Source organism: Abramis brama (genome assembly GCF_963993115.1).
Source record: "Abramis brama genome assembly, chromosome: 20".
Lineage (NCBI taxonomy): Eukaryota > Metazoa > Chordata > Actinopteri > Cypriniformes > Leuciscidae > Abramis > Abramis brama.
In genome coordinates, this window is record NC_139982.1 from 8,923,352 (window position 1) to 8,945,209 (window position 21,858).

Consider the following 21,858-nt stretch of genomic DNA (forward strand, 5'->3'; position numbering starts at 1 on the left):
CGTTTTCGCCCAACTCTAGTCTCCACCTCAACAGACTTCTGAGGGCAGTTTCTGACATGTCTCCATAGACTATCTCTTGCATAGAGTCCTTGACAAAACTTGCAGTGACTGAAGTCATTAGATTGTCGGCAAATCAGAAGAAAATTAATGTTTGTGAACATTAATTAAATAGACCAAAATCGAGCTGTTTTTAGCAGAGCTGCTGAGAGAGGAGCTGCAAAACGATATTTACCTGGTGTTTGATACTTACAACTGCAAATACCCCTAGCATTTGATAGATCTAACTACCCCTCAAAACATTAAAAATTATTTTAATTTTCACAAAATTTAATGTTTTTATCTACTTCAAACACATTTATTGCCCATGTAAGCTTCTGCTTATTAGTTTACATGGTTTAACTTCTAGGGAAGTAGATCCCTGTCCATTACTGTGGAGATTTTAGCTTTCTTTTACTACAACAGTATAACTTAGAAGACAGGAGCGCTGACTCTTTGTGTGTTCAGTCGTCATGTCCTCATTTTGCTTTAGGCTGTGAAAGATTGAACTGTGTTTCAGATGACATCCTGATATTGTATGTTTCAACGTTTACAGTGTGTGTGTTTAACAGTGTCATCATATTGTGGGTAACAGATATTGTACAGTTTTAGATATTTCCATAGAGTCTTAAGGAACACAAATTGTAGTAAAAATAGCTAATGTGAGGACCTGGGCTTTTCATTCAAATGCAAAGTTGACGCAGCCCTTGACTTCAGCAATGAGTCTCAGCCCAAAGGTGGTTATGATAGAATGGGGGTGGGAATTCTTTGAACTGAAATAGGTATAGGATCATTAGTTTGTTATAGTATATATGTTTCAATATGATCATCATGTTTTAGGTGTAATATATGATCCTGTCAATCAAACTGAACAGACTGCATTCATGCTGTCTGGACGTGATGCTTTCCATTTGAGACACAGAAACTTTTACATTCTTGATTTGTGATCATGTTTTTATATGATTTATGATGCCATTTTAATATATAAGTTAATTATCTCATAAAAAAATTAAATGATCATGTTTTTATATATCAGTTTGTCTGCGCTGCTTCACTAAAGCAGAAGTGAAAGTGTTCCAGTCCAGATCATGTAACCAATCAGAGAGTGAGACTGAAACCCCATTTGCATTGTCAGGGTGGAGTGATTGTGATCCTCTCAGAATAGAGCAGCTCTGTCTCCAGAGACCATGTTCAAACCCCAAGAGCTTTATTTGACATTTACTGCTACATCAACCTTCTGAAAAGCACCTGCATCTTCATCTGTTAGTTGAATGATGTTGTCAGACACAAAGTGAACTTGTTGAGAAGCTTTATTGAATGTTGCAGCAAACACAGCAGATTGAAAGATCACACACACACACACACACACACACACACACACACACACACACACACACACACACACACACACACACACACACACACACACACACTCAGTTTCAGTATTGAGTTGTAAATCACTACAGCTGCAGCACTAGACTCATGTGAATCCTGCCTGACACAGGACGCTCAGATACGGCTCATTTAGGAATATTATAAGAATTAAATCGACAGGGTCCCACTTTATATTAAGTGGCCCTAATACCTGTGAACTTACATGGTAACTACATGTGTACATAGTATGTAACTACAGCGTAAGTACACACTGGTACATAGTACGTACAGCTGTAATATTTGTGTACCTACACATATGTAACAACTCACGGAATGGTATGCGTAAGTACAAATGTGTAACAGTACATTGGTAACAACACTTTTTTCACTTCAGTAAGTACACGTGTAACAGGAATTATGTAACTACATTTTGTAACAACAATATGTATTTAATCAAGTTCTTCCAATTCCACATGGAATCCAATACTGCAGTTACCAGTTTGGGATACACTGAAACTATATGTAAACCAGGATGATTCCTATGTTTATACCATGACTGGCAGGACTAATGTTGAATTACAGTGTACTTACATGGTAACTCCTCAGCAACGGTAAACAATATAAAGTCTAAAAAGGTCATCCTTACTGTATTATTTAAAACACTGTATTTACAGTGTACTTACATGGTAACTCCTCAGAAACTGTCCACTTAATATAAAGTGTAAAACGGTCGGTCCTTACTATGTAATATGCAAAACACAAACCTCTGTGAAACACTGTATTAACAGTGTACTTACATGGTAACTCCTCAGAAACTGTCCACTTAATATAAAGTGTAAAACGGTCGGTCCTTACTATGTAATATGCAAAACACAAACGTCTGTGCAACACTGTATTAACAGTGTACTTACATGGTAACTCCTCAGGAACTGTCCACTTAATATAAAGTGTAAAACGGTCATAACCTACTGTGTAATATGCAAAACCCAAACCTCTGTGAAACACTGTATTAACAGTGTACTTAAACCCAAACCTCTGTGAAACACTGTATTAACAGTGTACTTACATGGTAACTCCTCAGGAACTGTCCACTTAATATAAAGTGTAAAACGGTCATAACCTACTATGTGATATGCAAAACCCAAACCTCTGTGAAACACTGTATTTACAGTGTACTTAAACCCAAACCTCTGTGAAACACTGTATTAACAGTGTACTTACATGGTAACTCCTCAGGAACTGTCCACTTAATATAAAGTGTAAAACGGTCATAACCTACTGTGTAATATGCAAAACCTAAACCTCTGTGAAACACTGTATTTACAGTGTACTTAAACCCAAACCTCTGTGAAACACTGTATTAACAGTGTACTTAAACCCAAACCTCTGTGAAACACTGTATTTACAGTGTACTTAAACCCAAACCTCTGTGAAACACTGTATTAACAGTGTACTTAAACCCAAACCTCTGTGAAACACTGTATTAACAGTGTACTTAAACCCAAACCTCTGTGAAACACTGTATTAACAGTGTACTTAAACCCAAACCTCTGTGAAACACTGTATTAACAGTGTACTTAAACCCAAACCTCTGTGAAACACTGTATTAACAGTGTACTTAAACCCAAACCTCTGTGAAACACTGTATTAACAGTGTACTTAAACCCAAACCTCTGTGAAACACTGTATTAACAGTGTACTTAAACCCAAACCTCTGTGAAACACTGTATTAACAGTGTACTTAAACCCAAACCTCTGTGAAACACTGTATTTACAGTGTACTTACATGGTAACTCCTCAGGAACTGTCCACTTAATGTAAAGTGTAAAACGGTCATAACCTACTGTGTAATATGCAAAACCCAAACTTTGGTGCAACACTGTATTAACAGTGTACTTACATGGTAAGCAAACAGCAAATGATGAACGTTTGGTCTTACTAACAGGCAACTGCACATGACTGGCCAATGTAGACAATCTCCATCTCCAGACTTCCTCTGACCCCTGAGGAGGGAAAGAAATGCCCTTATCACAGGGCCTGACCCCAGTCCCGGTCATACTCAGATAGGGTTATTAAGTTATATTAAGTGGACAGTTCCTGAGGAGTTACCATGTAAGTACACTGTTAATACAGTGTTTCACAGAGGTTTGGGTTTTGCATATTACACAGTAGGTTATGACCGTTTTACACTTTACATTAAGTGGACAGTTCCTGAGGAGTTACCATGTAAGTACACTGTAAATATAGTGTTTCACAGAGGTTTGGGTTTAAGTACACTGTTAATACAGTGTTTCACAGAGGTTTGGGTTTTGCATATTACACAGTAGGTTATGACCGTTTTACACTTTATATTAAGTGGACAGTTTCTGAAGAGTTACCATGCAAGTACACTGTTAATACAGTGTTTCACAGAAGTTTGGGTTTTGCATATCACATAGTAGGTTATGACCGTTTTACACTTTATATTAAGTGGACAGTTCCTGAGGAGTTACCATGTAAGTACACTGTTAATACAGTGTTTCACAGAGGTTTGTGTTTTGCATATTACATAGTAAGGACCGACCGTTTTACACTTTATATTAAGTGGACAGTTTCTGAGGAGTTACCATGTAAGTACACTGTAAATACAGTGTTTTAAATAATACAGTAAGGATGACCTTTTTAGACTTTATATTGTTTACCGTTGCTGAGGAGTTACCATGTAAGTACACTGTAATTCAACATTAGTCCTGCCAGTCATGGTATAAACATAGGAATCATCCTGGTTTACATATAGTTTCAGTGTATCCCAAACTGGTAACTGCAGTATTGGATTCCATGTGGAATTGGAAGAACTTGATTAAATACATATTGTTGTTACAAAATGTAGTTACATAATTCCTGTTACACGTGTACTTACTGAAGTGAAAAAAGTGTTGTTACCAATGTACTGTTACACATTTGTACTTACGCATACCATTCCGTGAGTTGTTACATATGTGTAGGTACACAAATATTACAGCTGTACGTACTATGTACCAGTGTGTACTTACGCTGTAGTTACATACTATGTACACATGTAGTTACCATGTAAGTTCACAGGTATTAGGGCCACTTAATATAAAGTGGGACCCGTAACAAGGAATTTGTAAATATTATTAAACATTTTAACTTTGGTTACAGTCATAAGTAAAGTTTGCCACAATATCTAATAATCATTATTATTAATAAATGTTGTTCTTGTTTCCACTGTAAAACACTTTCTGAAATCTAAATTGTATTTTTTTATTAGGTGATTAAATAGACAGACTTACCGATCACCAGTTTAGTTCCTCCACCGAAAGTCCACCACAGTGATACAATCTAATGAAACGCTCGTACAAAAACCTCTATTCCACTCGAGTGAACACACACTCCAGCAGAGAGAGAGAAACAACACTTCAACACACTGATATTAGAAGATCCTCAGCTCTTCTCAACACTCACTCATTCAGATTTGACTAAATGCTTTCTGATATAACACTGTTTAAAGAAATATATTTGATGAGCTGTGACCTCTGAGGTGACCTTTGACCTCTTTGATCATGGATGATGTTGTGGAGTTTCTCATAATGATGCTTCTGTTCTTCATATGCAGATCAATCATCATGATTCACAGAAAAACCTGCAGCTTCAAATAAATGAATCAATAATTCTGAACATTTCAGATGCACATTGTTTAATATATAATGACCTGATTATGAGTCCTGATGAACTTCATGCATGTGGAAAATGTGGGAAAAATAGACATCATGATAATATTTCCCAGAGAGCAACATGTCAACATTGATTCCAAAGACCATAATGGACTTTATTTTTATTATTATTCCTCTAAATATAGTAAAACTGATTTATTTAGTTCTTGATTTCTCATTGTTAACATGCTTGTAAAGGTGTAGCACAGAACTGAACTCAGAGAAACTGCTGCGTATGACATATGTTTAAAATGATCTACATTCATGATTCTCCAGACAAAACCTAGTGTCTTATCAGCCTGACAAACATAAACAGAAATATTTCACAAATAATACATATGTACAATTAATCACTAGATTGTTCATTAACCCTTGTGTTATGTTGGAATTCTGTGCACTCCCCTGATGGTCCAGGTCAAATTGACCCGCATTGGATTTACAATACAATTCCTCAAAAATCACACTATGAAAAACAACAAAGATTCAGGTACAAACTAAACTTTTAATATCAACATTTGTCAAATATTCCAAAAAAATATATATATGAAGATATGATTTAATGAAAAAATTGTTTAACCATTTTTAAGACAAAATTTGAATATACATTATATTTATATATATTTGAATATACATTTTTTTGACTTTTTTTTTTTTTTGCTTAGAACGTCATAACTGAACAATTAATCAATTAATCTGAGCTAATTTTTCCTGCAGTCTATGTCGAAGTCTCAAGATATTTCAGATATCTTGAATATATTAATGAGAGCTTATTTTACTATCTGTGTCTGTCAAAGATTTTCATTTGTAATTTGCAATTAACTCTGAACACCATGATTTAGCTTTTTCAAGTGTGTTTGGTTTGGGTTAGAGCACTTTTAGATACACTTACACTTTAGAACTGGAGTTGATGCCCAGTTGATACATAAAATAAATGTTTTTATGTTGTGTCTGTACAGTTGCTTTTGAATAGCCTATGCGGGTCAAATTGACCTGCGAACATCACAAACGTAATAGTAATTTTGTTTGTATATGTCAAAAAACACCAGCATGTTGAAACTTTGCATGCATGTTCATGATGATAAATGAGAAAAAGTCACAAAATATCAAGAAAAAAAACATAGGTTAACCAGTATTTACAGCAACTATAAAATCTAAACGGGTCAAATTGACCCGCAACATAACACAAGGGTTAACATTATTCTGAAAGTAAAATCTTCTATGTAGAGTTTATGAGTTTGTTATCAGCACAAGCTGTTGTAAATCCTGCCCACTTCTTTGCATTGTCAGCACATGCTTCAGTGCTCTGAGAGTGTTTATAGTGCTGTGAGTTTAACACTTCATGACTGAGAGCAGAACAGAACACACTCTTCATCATCACACAAGACTAAACTACAGCAATGAACACAATCAACATCTTCATCTGGACCATTGCACTGTTTATTCAAGGTTTGTGTAATACCGTTTTTACAATGATTATTAGTTCTTTTAAAATTTTAAATATTTAAATTATTTTTTTCCTTTTTTCTTTCAGAGTGTAGAGGACAGATCACTGTAACCCAGAGTCCATCAATAACAGCAGTTCAACCAGGAGAACAAGTCAGAATAAACTGTAAAACCAGCAGTGATGTGTATTATTATAGTTCATATGGTCATTACTTACACTGGTACTCACAGAAACCTGGAGAAGCTCCTAAACTCCTCATATATACAGCATCAACCCGTAATACTGGAACTCCATCTAGATTCAGTGGCAGTGGATCTGGCAGTGATTTTACTCTGACCATCAGTGGAGTCCAGACTGAAGATACAGGAGATTATTACTGTCAGAGTTTACACTATCCAAACAGTAAATGGGTGTTCACACAGTGATAAAGAGTCGTACAAAAACCTCTGTCAGTCAGACGTCACAGTGACTGCACTGATACAGCTGAGAGAAACTGCAGCTGCTGATGGAGGATCACAAACTACACAATATCAAACCTTTCACAGACTTTATTCATTATTATGATATGAGTAAACATGTAATATAATAATATAATCTTATATCTCTTACTAAACTGGACTAAAATGTGGAGAAAATGTGAGTGTTGCTTGTCCCTGTAAAACTTGCCACTACAATATTATCTATACAACTTAATGGAGTTTATTGAAAATAACTCAGTTTAGTTGGATTAACAGTGTTGTTCATCATTATGCACACTGTATATAATGAATCACTATATAAAGTCAGATGTCAGTGAGTATAAAACACTGAGAGTCCACAGTCTGAGCACAAGCGCTACTCTTCAGCACAAACCACAACATTCAATAACAGAAACAACTCGAAATGTCCAACAGAACTGGGCTGCGTTCTCCGATAACGTTGTCTCTTAGCGCGCTACGAAGACTCAAAAGGTACACCTTAACTACAGGTATACCTTTCCTACGTGTGTTCTCCGAACTATACCTTAGGATGTTGCTTAAGGTAAACCTTCTTAAGTTCGACCTTAGCAGGCGCTGTCCATGGTGGAGGCGCTGAATAGGTTGATATCGATGCCTCGATGATCGATTGTGCGCTCTTTCCTTCACAGCGGTATAGGTAAATATTGAGAAAACAATATTCTTTATAAAGAAGCGTTTTAGAAATAGTACAAACTGCATTTATCGGGGCTCATTGAAATATGTACATGCAGAAATAAATATGAGTATGTGTTTATAATTTAGCAAGTGTGCAATCCCAAACCCTCACGGCCATAAGTGTGTTAATGTTCTCCACAACGTATGCTGATTATCCACCAGCCATGTAGTTGACATACACTAACTGGCTCAGCGGACGGCGCCGTCTTTGATTTAAAACAAGTACTCGCTGTCTCACTGCCATAGCTATAAAGTTTGTGTAAACTCATCTTTCTTTATATAGACTCCTAAGCCTTTTCTGTCAAATGGTTCGCCAGCTGATGTGCCTTAGGATAGTAATTAAAAAAGCTAACAACCATTAGTGTATGGAAACTTTATTAATGAAAACACTTCCATACACTGGGTGTAGGCTATAACAACTTAAGTATTTTATGTGTAAAATTTTAAAGTAAAAATGTAATTTTAATACTAAATCAGATTTTATATTAAATGTTCATATAAAATTTTCTATGTGTAATTAAACTGCGATGTAAAAAAGCTTTTTGCGTAGTGGTGGCCACTAGCGGTATGAACCGTCAGCAGCGATAAGGTAGGCTATAGCTAAGAGCGCTCCAGACCAACCTTACGAACTTATGACTTACAGAAGGTATACTTAACTAAGAAGGTTTCGGAAACCACGTATTAACGATAAGGTACTTCTTAAGGTACAACTTAAGAACGACGTAGCGTTAAGGTAGTTTCGGAGAACGCAGCCCTGAACATTAGACATTAACATAAACTGCCAACATCTTTCCCCGTGTGCTCTACGATCTACTTCAGGCTTATGATGCTAAACGCAGCCCTGGGCCGTGGACCTGGAGTTCCCAGCATGCTTTGCAAGGGACTGCATTAGGAGAGTCAATTAAGGTATTAAGTGTTAATTTATGTGTTTTACACTGTATCACTGAAGGGCCTGTTTCTGTTTTCACACAATTACTCTGCGTCGGTCCTAAAAAAATTATAAAAAAAAAAATCCTATGCTGACTTTTTTGACAAATGGATCAAACCGACTGTATAATATGAGCCAGTTCAGAGTGTGCATCTGACACAGGTGCACTGATGATATGAACAATATATGGAAACAACCTGAGAGGAGAGGAAGAGTACGTGTAAGAGGAGGATGAGGACGAGGAAGAGCAAGGGGACAGTGTTGTCAAGGCTGGATGTGTCTGACTAGAAGGTTTTTCCCTTCGTCCGGCAGGAGACAACATTGTCTGTGATGTGGACAAAGCCAGAGCCAGCAGGATCACATGATGCTGAAGCAGAATCAGCTCTCATTGTCCTCGATGTTGCAGCTGCACAACTTACAGTATTTGAGTCTACCGTAATATGCCTTTCATTAAGAGTTTTATTTGACCTTTTTGGCTTTTGCAGTTGGACTGCAGTATTTTTACAGTATGCAAATAATAATAATAATAAACTATTAATATGAACTAATATTCAGTAAAATACTATAGCCTACTTGTAGTGCATACAGAATACAATATGTTAACTCTACTCAGTTGCAATTACTAGACTTTTAATGTAATTGCAAAAATTGTTTACTGTATACAATATTATTCTTTTCTGTAACGTTCTGGATGCTGTTTTCTCCATGCTTTGATGTTGTGTCTGATGGATGTGTGTGTATGATCTGAAAGCATTGTTTGATTTTGAGTACAGTAATTGTTTGACTTTTTGAGAAGAGTCGATGGTTTTCTGAGTTTAGTTTGAAAATTTGGATTTGTGTTTAATGTTGTGAGAAAATGGGTGAAGCTTTCAGAAAATGTGTCTCAGCAACTGTGAAACACTGTAAAGAAAGGTCAATGCCTGTGATGTAGACAAAGTCCTCAGGCCGGACCCAACATGACTGATGCTTTTGTTCTGATCTTGACTCTGATTCTGCAGTTGCACAACTCTTCTGAGTGATTTATTTATAGCTACATTTATTTATTTTGTTACAATACTTTTTTTCTGTAACTGCAAACTTTGGATGCTGTGTTCTGCCACATATAAACAATGAGCCAAAACTAAATTATTGATCATTTTCATAAAATCATATGTAACACGTTCCTACATGTGCTTACGTGTTGTTAACGCGTTCCTATGGCGACCGGTGGAAGTGCCAGTAACTGATCGTCTTCCCAACATGTTGTTTATGTGTGAAGACACATTGTAACACTTTTGTGTTTTTCTTACCTTAGTTTAACTTCTTATGCTTCAGTTGTATCCTCTATAGTCCACGTTTGATTATTGCAATGGCTGATTTAGAAAGTTATGTGCGGTGTATTATTAAAGTTAAATAGCAGAAGCTATTATTAACAAACCCGGCATGCTTTGAAAAGCACGAGATATTCCACATCATTTTTCCCCATCTTCCAATTAAACGGAAGTTTCAGGAACAGACTGCTTACATCTCATATTTCATAGAAATACTTTACCATACATTCAAATGCAGCGAAAACTGACCATTTCTATTAGACAAATCGATTTTACTAATATAACAATTGTGGTCTCAGATAAATATAAAAATGTGTATTCCTACTCTATAGAGGTCCGATATGTCTGAATCTCAGGAGGATATCTTTGATCAGTAGAGTAGACATCTCTGTAAATGCAAACAAAAGTGATGTTCTTTATTTCCATTCAAGGTCTTACACACAAATCAGCTTGGCTTCTATGAAAACTGAACGTGTTTATATTTTATAACCTCAATTAACATATCCAGAGCTGACTCTGAAAAGTCTAGCGGTTCATGAGAAGTTGAGAACAATTGAAAGTCTTTATCTTAAATGTAAGGTCCACTGTAAAGACTCCTGGAATTGTAATGTTAAACATCAAAGTAGCAATGAACTAAAATAGGTTTATGTTGAACTATTTTAATATTGATCAAACTAATAACAAATACATATTTTCTTTTAGAATTTTCTTGAAATTGCTGTAGTTTACAATATTCCTGACTGTCACGGCCAGCTCGTTTCCGACCGTAACATAAAGAGGTTTACACATACAAACAAACAGTTTGCATTGCAAGCTTACTTACAGTATGTGGAACAAAAATGATCTGTTACAGAAATATAACACAATGTCCAGGGATTTAAATAAACAAGATAAAATAATAGTCCAATGGGGTAATAAATGTTGGTAAATAATAGACAAACTAAAATAGAACAAACTGGAACAAACAACTTCTCTGGAGAACTACGGTCCACCAGAGGAAGTAACGCTGGGTAAATCAGTTCAAACATTTATACTGTCCACCCATCAATTATCCAATTAACAGTGACGTCACAGTCGGATGTTATACTGCCACCATCAGGTAGAGAATAAGGACAGGGTCGTAACACCTCCCTCCTCAAGAGATTCTGCAAAGAATCAAAGAGAGAAAAAATTAAGAAACAACCCAAAACAATAATTAAGTAGTCTGTCGATCCATGAATCATCTCCTACTCCACTTCATCTTACAGCACCTCTGGGCCCTAGAAATGCAAAAAGAAGAAGAAGAGAAAAACACGCAACAGAGACATCATGTTACATTCTAGAAAGAGCGTCAGCGATTACGTTATCCTTCCCTCGCACATGCTAAATTTCCAAATGGAAAGGCTGCAAAATGAGACTCCACCACACAAGTCGTTGGTTTCGATTTCTCATCCGATTTAGAAAAACCAGAGGGTTATGATCCGTATAATCCACAATTTGAGCAGCAATTGATCCCAAATATACTTCAAAATGTTGTACCAACAACACAAGGGTGAGGGCTTCCTTCTCAATGGTTGAGTAAACCTGTTGATGACAATTGGACTTCTTGGAAAAATAACTAACAAGATGTTCAGCTCCGTTCGAGTCTTCCTGCAAGAGAACAGCGCCTGCACCGCAAGCACTAGCATCAGTCGCAAGACTAAAGGACTTCTCAAAATTTGGAGCGGTCAAAACAGGGGCACTTGCCAATAAAACTCTACAGTTTTCGAAAGCTTGCTGAGATGTCTCAGACCATTGAAAAATAACTTTTGGGCTCAGTAAGGCCCCGATCACACCTAACACGTTTTTCAGGTTCTAAACCGCGAGGCGCACAGCCCTGCCTTTTTTCAGTGCTTTTTCCCATCACACAGAACTAGCAGTGCGCTACGTTTTTATGTTGCTAAGCAACCACGAGTCAGCTGTCCTATCAGTCTAATCACGAGCGCTCTAAAAACAAAAAAATACTTGGTTTGCAGTTAAGTAAACTTTCACATTGTACAGTCAAAAAAACAAAAACAAAGCACAAGCAGAGGGCGCTTGCTCTGGCTTTGATCGAGGGTTAGAGTTGTATAAACACTCAGGAGACAGGGAAAAGGAGATCCATGTGGATACATGTGACCCTTAGAAAGAGGAAAGACCGCGGGGAGTGCCACCAATTGGTCCAGGAGCTTCGCCTTAATGATGGTCGGTTTAAGGCTTATTTTAGGATGAGTCGGAGACAGTTTGACAACCTGCTGTCAATCGTCGGTTCGAGCATCACAAAAATGACAGCCAAATATAGGGAGTCCATCGGTCCTGCCGAGCGGCTGAGCATTAGCACAGCTAATTAGCATTTGCATTTGTTTACGGTAGGTAATATTTTTGCTTGTAAATGTGTAACGTTCTGTAAAATGTTAATAGTCTATATCCTGCTGGGTAGTTTAACCTGTGATCGTACAGCATCATTTATGAGTTAATATTTAGTTAATATATTTTGTATCAGTACTCAAAATCTGTAAAGTAACTAATTGGAAGTGTTAGACAAACATATATATTTACAATATTACATCTGAAATTATGCACAGACACATTCACCTAGAGGTCAAGGCAGACTGCAACTCAAATGGGCCATTATTCTACCCAGGGTTATGTATGAGCATATACTTGGACATTTTAAAAATAACGTCTAGGCTCTTGCACATTCACTATCTACCATCTGAAGACACAATACATCCAACATCAATGTGAAAACAAAGGCTCTTTTATAAAGTTATGATTCTATAACTCTAGTGTATATGAGTTTGTTATCAGCACAAGCTGTTGTAAATCCTGCCCACTTCTTTGCATTGTCAGCACATGCTTCAGTGCTCTGAGAGTGTTTATAGTGCTGTGAGTTTAACACTTCATGACTGAGAGCAGAACACACTCTTCATCATCACACAAGACTAAACTACAGCAATGAACACAATCAACATCTTCATCTGGACCATTGCACTGTTTATTCAAGGTTTGTGTAATACAGCTTTTACAATTATTATTAGTTCTCTTAAAATGTGAAATGTGTATATTTATCATATACTGAACATAATTTTCATTTTTGTTTGTGTTTTCTTCCAGAGTGTAGAGGACAGATCACTGTAACTCAGAGTCCATCAATACCAGCAGTTCAACCAGGAGAAGAAGTCAGAATAAACTGTAAAACCAGCAGTAATGTGTGGAGTGGTTATCATTTATTAGCCTGGTACTCACAGAAACCTGGAGAAGCTCCTAAACTCCTCATATATAGAGCAACAAACCGTTATACTGGAACTCCATCTAGATTCAGTGGCAGTGGATCTGGCAGTGATTTTACTCTGACCATCAGTGGAGTCCAGACTGAAGATACAGGAGATTATTACTGTAAGAGTTATCACTGGATCAACAGTAAAGATGTGTTCACACAGTGATAAAGAGTCGTACAAAAACCTCTGTCAGTCAGACGTCACAGTGACTGCACTGATACAGCTGAGAGAAACTGCAGCTGCTGATGGAGGATCACAAACTACACAATATCAATGTTTACCACAGTTTCTAAAGACTTTAAAAATATACATTTATCAGTGGTAATATATTTGATATGAAATAAGAGTTAGAGCTGATATTGATTATGGCACTGGGATGTTTTATTGTCAGTGTTTCAGATCACAGTATGAGAGCGATGCGGAGTGAAGCAGAAACACCAGTTGTTTTTAATGTGTAAGTGTTTAATAAAGTCAGTGGTCTTCACTATTGTTTCATGATAGCCACATTGATGGGAGATATTCAATAGGAGAGACACTTTATCAAAGTATCAAAAGTTTCATCCAGTCATAAATACCATGTTTGCTTATTAATCTGTCATCTCTGAACATACAATATGTGGGTCATCATTCTTTATCATTTACCAGTTAAATTTGTAACTGAGACAAGATGATTTCCCTTAATGACAAAAAAATAGGATTAGAATATATTTTTAATGACCTTAAGTCATTTATTTTCTACATTAGCCCATCATGTATCTAACCATCCAAGAGCACATTCAGCGTTAAGAGCTGGACAGAAACTCTGCAGATACGCTTACATGAACAACTTGTGTTTCAATCGGACTGAATTCATTATGATTGATGAATATGAATGAGTTTACATGAACGCTAAACGAGTGATCGGGTTAATGTGTGCGTTTATATGTCACAAGAATCAGGGTATCTTCCGTCCATTCCAAATCCGTTTTCAATTAAAAAACAGAAAACAAAAAATGTAATCGTTTTTCAATTTATTATATCCGTCATAAAATGAAGAAAAAAGAAGATGGATTTTAAAAAGAAGGAATTAATACATTTTCCTATATTTCGTTTCTCAATCTTACTTCTTAAAACTAAATTGTGAAAAATGAAATAAACAAAATCTTAAAAAGCTACATTTTCCACGACGGAGCTACCTTTTTTCATCAGCATTTGCAAAGGTCAACGGCAGGGGGAGCAAAGATTATTAATTATTACAAGACAAAATTATTACAATGGCATCTTTAGCAAGGCACGCAGATGTGATCGTCAACATGATTGATGATCATAATAAAAATATTTATGCACACTTATCCCAAACGGGTGTACAAAAATGCTCTGCAAGGAGTGTTCGCAGATTTTGCAAAGAACACAACGTGAAAAGACGCAGCCACGTTGATGATAGTCATCTAGAGATGGCAGTGGCCAGCGCTATAAATGAGGTAAGTTTATTATTCATGTTTATTCATGTTATGTAAGGGGACATTTGTTATGAATGCAGCACAAAAATATTCAGCCTGCAAAAGCAAATCTATTTGTTATTACTGATAATGATTGTGTCTTCCTTTCGCATTTGCATTTATTGTACATCTTTGCCAGGATTAATGAGAAGATCTGGCATGACATGTAATCTCAGATGTATATGTAACACTCTTTGTAAACACACACACACACACACACACACACCTATCATTAAGGGGACTGTCCATGCGTAATTGTTTTAGTATAATGCATACTAATGAGTTATATCACAAAAACAAGATTTTCTTCTTTGTTCAACATTTGGGCGCACATTTATGACAGGTTATCTGTCATCAAAAGGCATACGTGCAGGTGAAGTTCGGGTCGGTAAAGCACTACGACTGGTTCATCACCATATCATGAACTGCGACATACGGTTGGTTTTACCCTGTCTTTAAGGCCTTTAAATTAGTTATTTAATGCAGTTGTCTAATCATTTAAAGTTAAAGCTTATTAATTAAATAGTATTATTGTTGATTATTCCTGAGTGAGTCTGAAATGCAGTGGCAGTTCTGTCACAACATGCGTCACTCCAAACATCACCAGCTTCTCATTTTGGTCCAAGTGTAGTTTATGTCCCATGTATTCTGCATGGTAGGGGACTGGATTCAGATTGCGTAAACCCTAATAGTTCACAAAACAAGCTGTTATAACAGAACTGCCACTGCATTTCAGACTCACTAAAGAATAAATGTTAATGGGGCATGTATTAACCTGTAAACTTTCTGATAGATTGTTAAGTTGACAGGTTAATACATGCCCCATTAACATTTATTCTTTGTGTGTCAGTCTTAAATCAATGGTTCTCAATTCCTGACCTGAGTGAACACATCACTGCACTTTTCAGATGTCACAGACTGGAAACGTTTTTGACTCCCTGACAAGATATTTCTATGGGCCCCCTACCCATTAAACACACTATATCACAATACTTTGGCCCTTATGAACAATTTGAAATTCAACTGGTCTAACTAGAACTGAGAATCATTGTGAACTAATTCAGCAGGTTTTGAACACTTAAACTGCACTGCCAGTTTTGAAGCCTGGATTTTCTTTCAGAGAAGCTGTGACAAAAAAACGGCATGTGGGATCAAATCCGGGTTGACCATGGAAAAGAGTTTTATATGTGCCTGTATATCCAAGAGCTGCTGTCCAGACACAGATACAATATAAACAGGCAACCATATGTCCAGACAAAATCATCAAGGGTACGTTTTCCCTGCCACATTAAGAACCTCACCTGAAGTCCATCATTTCTTTACACAATAAAATAAATAGTATGATACTGTATCCACAGAACCTCAAAGTTGAGCAAATATAGCCAGAAATAAATAACAGAGTCAACTATCCCCTGAAAGAAGCCCTGCTGCAACTTCAAGACTATGAGGTGATCAACACGGAGGACAACACAACTAGATTTTGTGTATCCGATCTCACTTGTCAGGTTTCCTCAATTGGGCTTGAACGAACTGCTTAGAGTTCTCAACGGGCCTGAAAATTACAACCCGACCCGACCCGACCCGTGGCTTTTTTTAAAGCCCGGACCCGATGTAACCCGGCACATAAACATGAATTATCTGCCCGAACCCGGCCTGCGGCCCGACGGATTTTTTTTTTTTCTCTCATACACGTATTATCATGACCAGCAGACGGGAATTCAAATCTTTTTGAATCCTCTGAGGTGACCTTTGACCTCTTTGATCATGGATGATGTTGTGGAGTTTCTCATAATGATGCTTCTGTTCTTCATATGCAGATCAATCATCATGATTCACAGAAAAACCTGCAGCTTCAAATAAATCAATAAATAATTCTGAACATTTCAGATGCACATTGTTTAATATATAATGACCTGATTATGAGTCCTGATGAACTTCATGCATGTGGAAAATGTGGGAATAAATAGACATCATGAAAATATTTCCCAGAGAGCAACATGTCAACATTGATTCCAAAGACCATAATGGACATTTTTTATTATGACTCTAAATATAGTAAAACTGATTTATTTAGTTCTTGATTTCTCATTGTTAACATGCTTGTAAAGGTGTAGCACAGAACTGTACTCAGAGAAACTGCTGCGTATGACATATGTTTAAAATGATCTACATTCATGATTCTCCAGACAAAACGTGTCTTATCAGCCTGACAAACATAAACAAAAATATTTCACAATTAATAAATATGTTCAATTAATCACTAAATGGTTGAATAACATTATTCTGAAAGTAAAATCTTCTATGTAGAGTTTATGAGTTTGTTATCAGCACAAGCTGTTGTAAATCCTGCCCACTTCTTTGCATTGTCAGCACATGCTTCAGTGCTCTGAGAGTGTTTATAGTGCTGTGAGTTTAACACTTCATGACTGAGAGCAGAACACACTCTTCATCATCACACAAGACTAAACTACAGCAATGAACACAATCAACATCTTCATCTGGACCATTGCACTGTTTATTCAAGGTAAGATGTAAAAACTGAGTCTGGTTTTGGTGTTTTTGTAAAAGTATATGATGATAATAGTTTTAAACACTAATAGTTTTTATTTTCTCTTCTTCAGAATCCAGAGGAGTGACTCTGACTCAACCTAAAGTTAAAACTGTCCAACAGAGTCAAACAGCAACAATAGAGTGTCATATGGATGTAGGAATAACCTATAATGGCTTAGCCTGGTATCAGCAGAAACCTGGAGAAGCTCCTAAACTCCTGATTTATTACATAAACAGCCTTTATACTGGAACTCCATCTAGATTCAGTGGCAGTGGATCTATCTATGGCACTGATTTCACTCTGACCATCAGTGGAGTCCAGACTGAAGATACAGGAGATTATTACTGTCAGAGTTTACATGAAATAAGCAGTAAAGATGTGTTCACACAGTGATAAAGAGTCGTACAAAAACCTCTGTCAGTCAGACGTCACAGTGACTGCACTGATACAGCTGAGAGAAACTGCAGCTGCTGATGGAGGAGCACAAACTACACAATATCAAACCTTTCACACACTTTATTCTTTTATTATGATGTACTACTACCATTCTCGCTGGAGAGGAGAGGACGCTGGCGCGTTTTTGGCTGCCGCTTCTCCCTCCGGGAAATCAAATCAAAACTTCTCATTGAATTAAAACTGTCTCAGCACTTACCTGGACCTTTTCGCCTGCACGTCTCTGCTACCGAGGGACCCAACCCAGTTTGGTTCGACTGCGTTTTGGGATTACGGACTGTATAGTTGGCAACGCCGCTCGATCGATCGGGCTAACACCCGCGCTTTCGGGCGGTTACGCTAACTTCTCCTGCCCAAGACGACTTCCCTCCCGGACGATGCAGTACCTGGTCCTAATTCTTTTTCTGCTCTCCATCCTGCTTCCTTGGTTGCAAAACTCCACTAACAACTTCATGGCTTTCCGGTACTCAGCTAAACATCTACTCTAGCTAAACCGCTATCCATCGGCTACTCCAGAGCTCACCGCTGAAATAAAAACCTTCGGACTACTTCAACGTCACCGTTACATCCACAGAGGCTCCCGTAGAAACTTAATACACATATCCACCGGGAATGACAGCTTCGGCAAAACACTTCCACATTGCTTCTCTTTCGCGTCCCGGCATCTCAACAACAGCAACACTCAACGTCATCAGAGCCAACGTCACGTGAACCATTTCAACCTCCAGTCAGTTCCCATTTCCGCTTCATCCCCTTCAAAACAAGAGTCTCTCAAGCTTGGACTATTGAACACAAGATCCCTTAACAATAAAAGCACCATTCTCAACAAATTCATCCTGGACTCACAATTAGACTTAATCTGTTTAACTGAAACCTGGCAAATACCCCATGACTATTTCTCCCTCAACCAAGCCCGGACCCGATGTAACCCGGCACATAAACATGAATTATCTGCCCGAACCCGGCTTGCGGCCCGACGGATTTTTTTTTTTTTCTCTCATACACGTATTATCATGACCAGCAGATGGGAATTCAAATCAACCTTTAATGTTCACGCCTTTTAACAATACAAACAATACAAACAACTGAAACAATAAACTTTAAATATATAAATAGGCTGTAGTAGCGACGGTGAATTAACCTGTGGCAAGTTTACTTCACCAACTCCATCTTCTTCTCCAGGCTAAAGGCGTGCACTCAGCGGCGTCAGGTCTGCCCCCGCCCCTCTCCATGATGCACGTTGCACGCAGCAGCCAGACTTTCTTTATGGTGACCAGCAGCGATGATTAATAAATGTTTTTGTTTTTTTTGTTTTTTTTTTACTGAGCGGAAAAGATTAAGCCCGAGGTCCGACCCGACCCGAGTCATTTGATTATATTTTCGACCCGAACCCGGCCCGAACCCGCGGGTCCCGTCGGGTTTGTCGGGCCGACCTGACCCGTTGAGAACTCTAGAACTGCTATCATGGAATGCACATAGGATTGCAGGTATTTCTAAACATGCATTTTTCTTTTTTTGGTTGTAACAATGTAAACATACAAAATTATACACAAATCATTATTTTGTATATAATTGCACCATTGTCAAGCTACATGTAGATTTTGTGTCCTCTCTATGATCGAGATCCCAGCCATTTCATGCCAGAGTTGGCTTTACTTACAATCTTTTTAAACCTTTCTTCTTGTTTATATATTAATTATGGTACTGCCGTTGTAGGAAAAGGAATACCAAACATCTTGCTGAAGGTGGGTGTCCAGCAAAGATTTCCGAGGAACTCCTTCCACAGGCCTCTGTGTTTGCTGACATGTACCAGCAAGATGTGGGGTCCTGTCTGACAAGAACATCCACATTCGGGACAGATCCCTTTTCTTGTGAGGAAGACAGAGCCCATGCGGAGGAAGAATTTGCTGATCATTATCCAGACATTACACTGGGCTTTGATCAGGCTGTAAATTATGACTTCACAGCCTTTAAAGAAGCCATATTTCATCTCATAAATGTAACAAGAAGTTAATCATGACGATAACACCAGGAACAAGACATTCATCATAAAATTAACATTTATTACATATTTCTGTGAACAATAATTTTACAAAGTACAAAAATAAACAGCAAGTCTTTTGAACATAGGCATTATCAATTGTATTAAAACAATGCTGTAATTTGAGGTATAAAACTGTCACATTAAAGCTTTAATAAAGTGCTATCCAGTGCTGCATTTTACTTTAAAAGTTGAACTTGACACTTAAACAGTGATATGTGGTATATAACTTACACTGTATATGATGTATATAATTACTCTGATTAAAGCAGAAAAAGTGCTGCCTGTAGTGCTTCTCACTTTTAAGTCAATAACTGAACAGTAATAACTTTTTTTTATACTGTATATGTATGAGTATATTTACTCTTAACGTGTAACTAATAAAGAGCTGCCGTAGTAGTGCCATATTATGAAACTTCTTAACGTGTGACACTTGTAACAGGTATACAGCTTTTTTTCCCCACTGTATTTAATCTTTGTTAAGATCACCAAAAGCAGACAATGCACCATCAGTTCCTGTGACTCTGCAGGTGTTTTCCCTTGAGTTGTCTCCTCTGCATTTCACACAGGTGTTGGCATTTCGCTGCCACTGGTCAAAGCACACTTTGCATGCAATGAGACTCTGACAGCAAACTGCAAAAACAGGATCATTCATGGGCCCTAGAAATTTCAAATAAAGAAAATTACTTGTTAGTTTTTTCATAATATTTCTGGGATCTTAATCCAGATAGAAGAGAGGAAAATATTACAGTTTAATTCACAAAATACTATCCTGGCTATCAACAAATCTTATAGAGACTAAATTATCTTGTTAACAAACCATTGCAAATTATGCAAGCAAATGCATTTTTAATAGCTGCACGTTCTTCGTCCGTGAATGTAATAAAACGTCTGCGTGCCAACGTGAGCTCAGATAAGCCTCTGATGGCCTGTCCAACCTCTGGCAGTTCTCGGGATGCCAACACCACCTCTTCAATTCTTTCTAAGACCTCTGGTAGCTGGCTGTCATCAACCCGATGGCTGAGGAAAGAAGTTACAATAAGCACACCATGTTTTTCATATATTTAAGTCGGTTAACTGTTAGTAACTAGCATGCTCCAAATATCTGCTATTTTACTTTAATCTTCTCCTTTTGGATCTCATATTCAAGAACTGTTGTTCAGGCACAGCAAAAACCTTCCTAGAATTTTGTTTCCAGTAAAGCTGACCCTGGGGAAATCATTCGTATTTTAAAAGATGAATTATGTGAAGATTGAACAAGTGAAAATGTTATAATAGGAAAACAACACTACTAAAATGCAGACACCAAAACAAGCTGCTTTCAATGTGCTTTTTGCCCTCTATCGAGGCTTCATCAATCAGAACCTGATCATTTTTCTTTAACTTTTTGAGGGTCAGATAAATTCAGGTCATTTTAATGCATTTTAATAATATTTTTATGTGAATTAAAAAAATTAAATCATATTTATATTGTTTAGCTGTATAGAACTTTTTTTTATCAACTGGTATTACATTTCTCTGACCTTACTGGTGTTTTCATTGTGTTTTTCTTAGATTTTTTAAAACAGCTTGTAGTCAATCTCATCTTTTGCAGTTACCTTGTGTTCCCTCTGTATCGAGAATTTCATTCCCCTGGCCATCAGTCAGTATCATACCATCTTCTGATCCAATAGCATCTTGGACTTTTGCCAAGATACCAGGAACTGATGCCTCATGTTCATGAAAACGGATAGCCACAGTCTTCTGGGATGTCCATTTTCCACCAACCAGGGGTGCGTTTCCCGAAAGCATCATTAGCCAACTATGGTCGCAAGTTCCGTTGTTATCAGCATAGTTCAACGATTTGGTGTTTCCCGAAACCATCGTTCCAACGAACGTTCGCAAACAACATCGCAAACTTGTGTGGTTGGAACGACAGCTCTCGAGCTGTGCTTAGAAGCAGAGTTTCTAGTTTACATGAGATGTAGACTGAATAAATCCTTATCTTTAGCAAAATAAGCAAGCTGACATTCAGTACACCCCGTGTTATTTATTTAGAATACATACAAATGTAATTTACGTCTTTTAGTTTGTCAAGAGA

At 37.3% G+C, this 21,858-nt stretch overlaps 2 long non-coding RNA genes across 2 annotated transcripts; both read left to right on the top strand.

The window, feature by feature from the left end:
* Nucleotides 1–13,875: 13,875 nt before the first annotated feature.
* LOC311071510 lies at nt 13,876–16,481 on the top strand. The gene is made up of 3 exons (XR_014603884.1): nt 13,876–15,170; nt 15,854–16,002; nt 16,092–16,481. It is a non-coding gene; the product is annotated as an uncharacterized lncRNA (long non-coding RNA).
* A 687-nt stretch (nt 16,482–17,168) lies between these two features.
* LOC311071509 lies at nt 17,169–20,181 on the top strand. Its single transcript, XR_014603883.1, has 3 exons — nt 17,169–17,257; nt 17,355–19,224; nt 19,454–20,181. It is a non-coding gene; the product is annotated as an uncharacterized lncRNA (long non-coding RNA).
* Nucleotides 20,182–21,858: the final 1,677 nt, after the last annotated feature.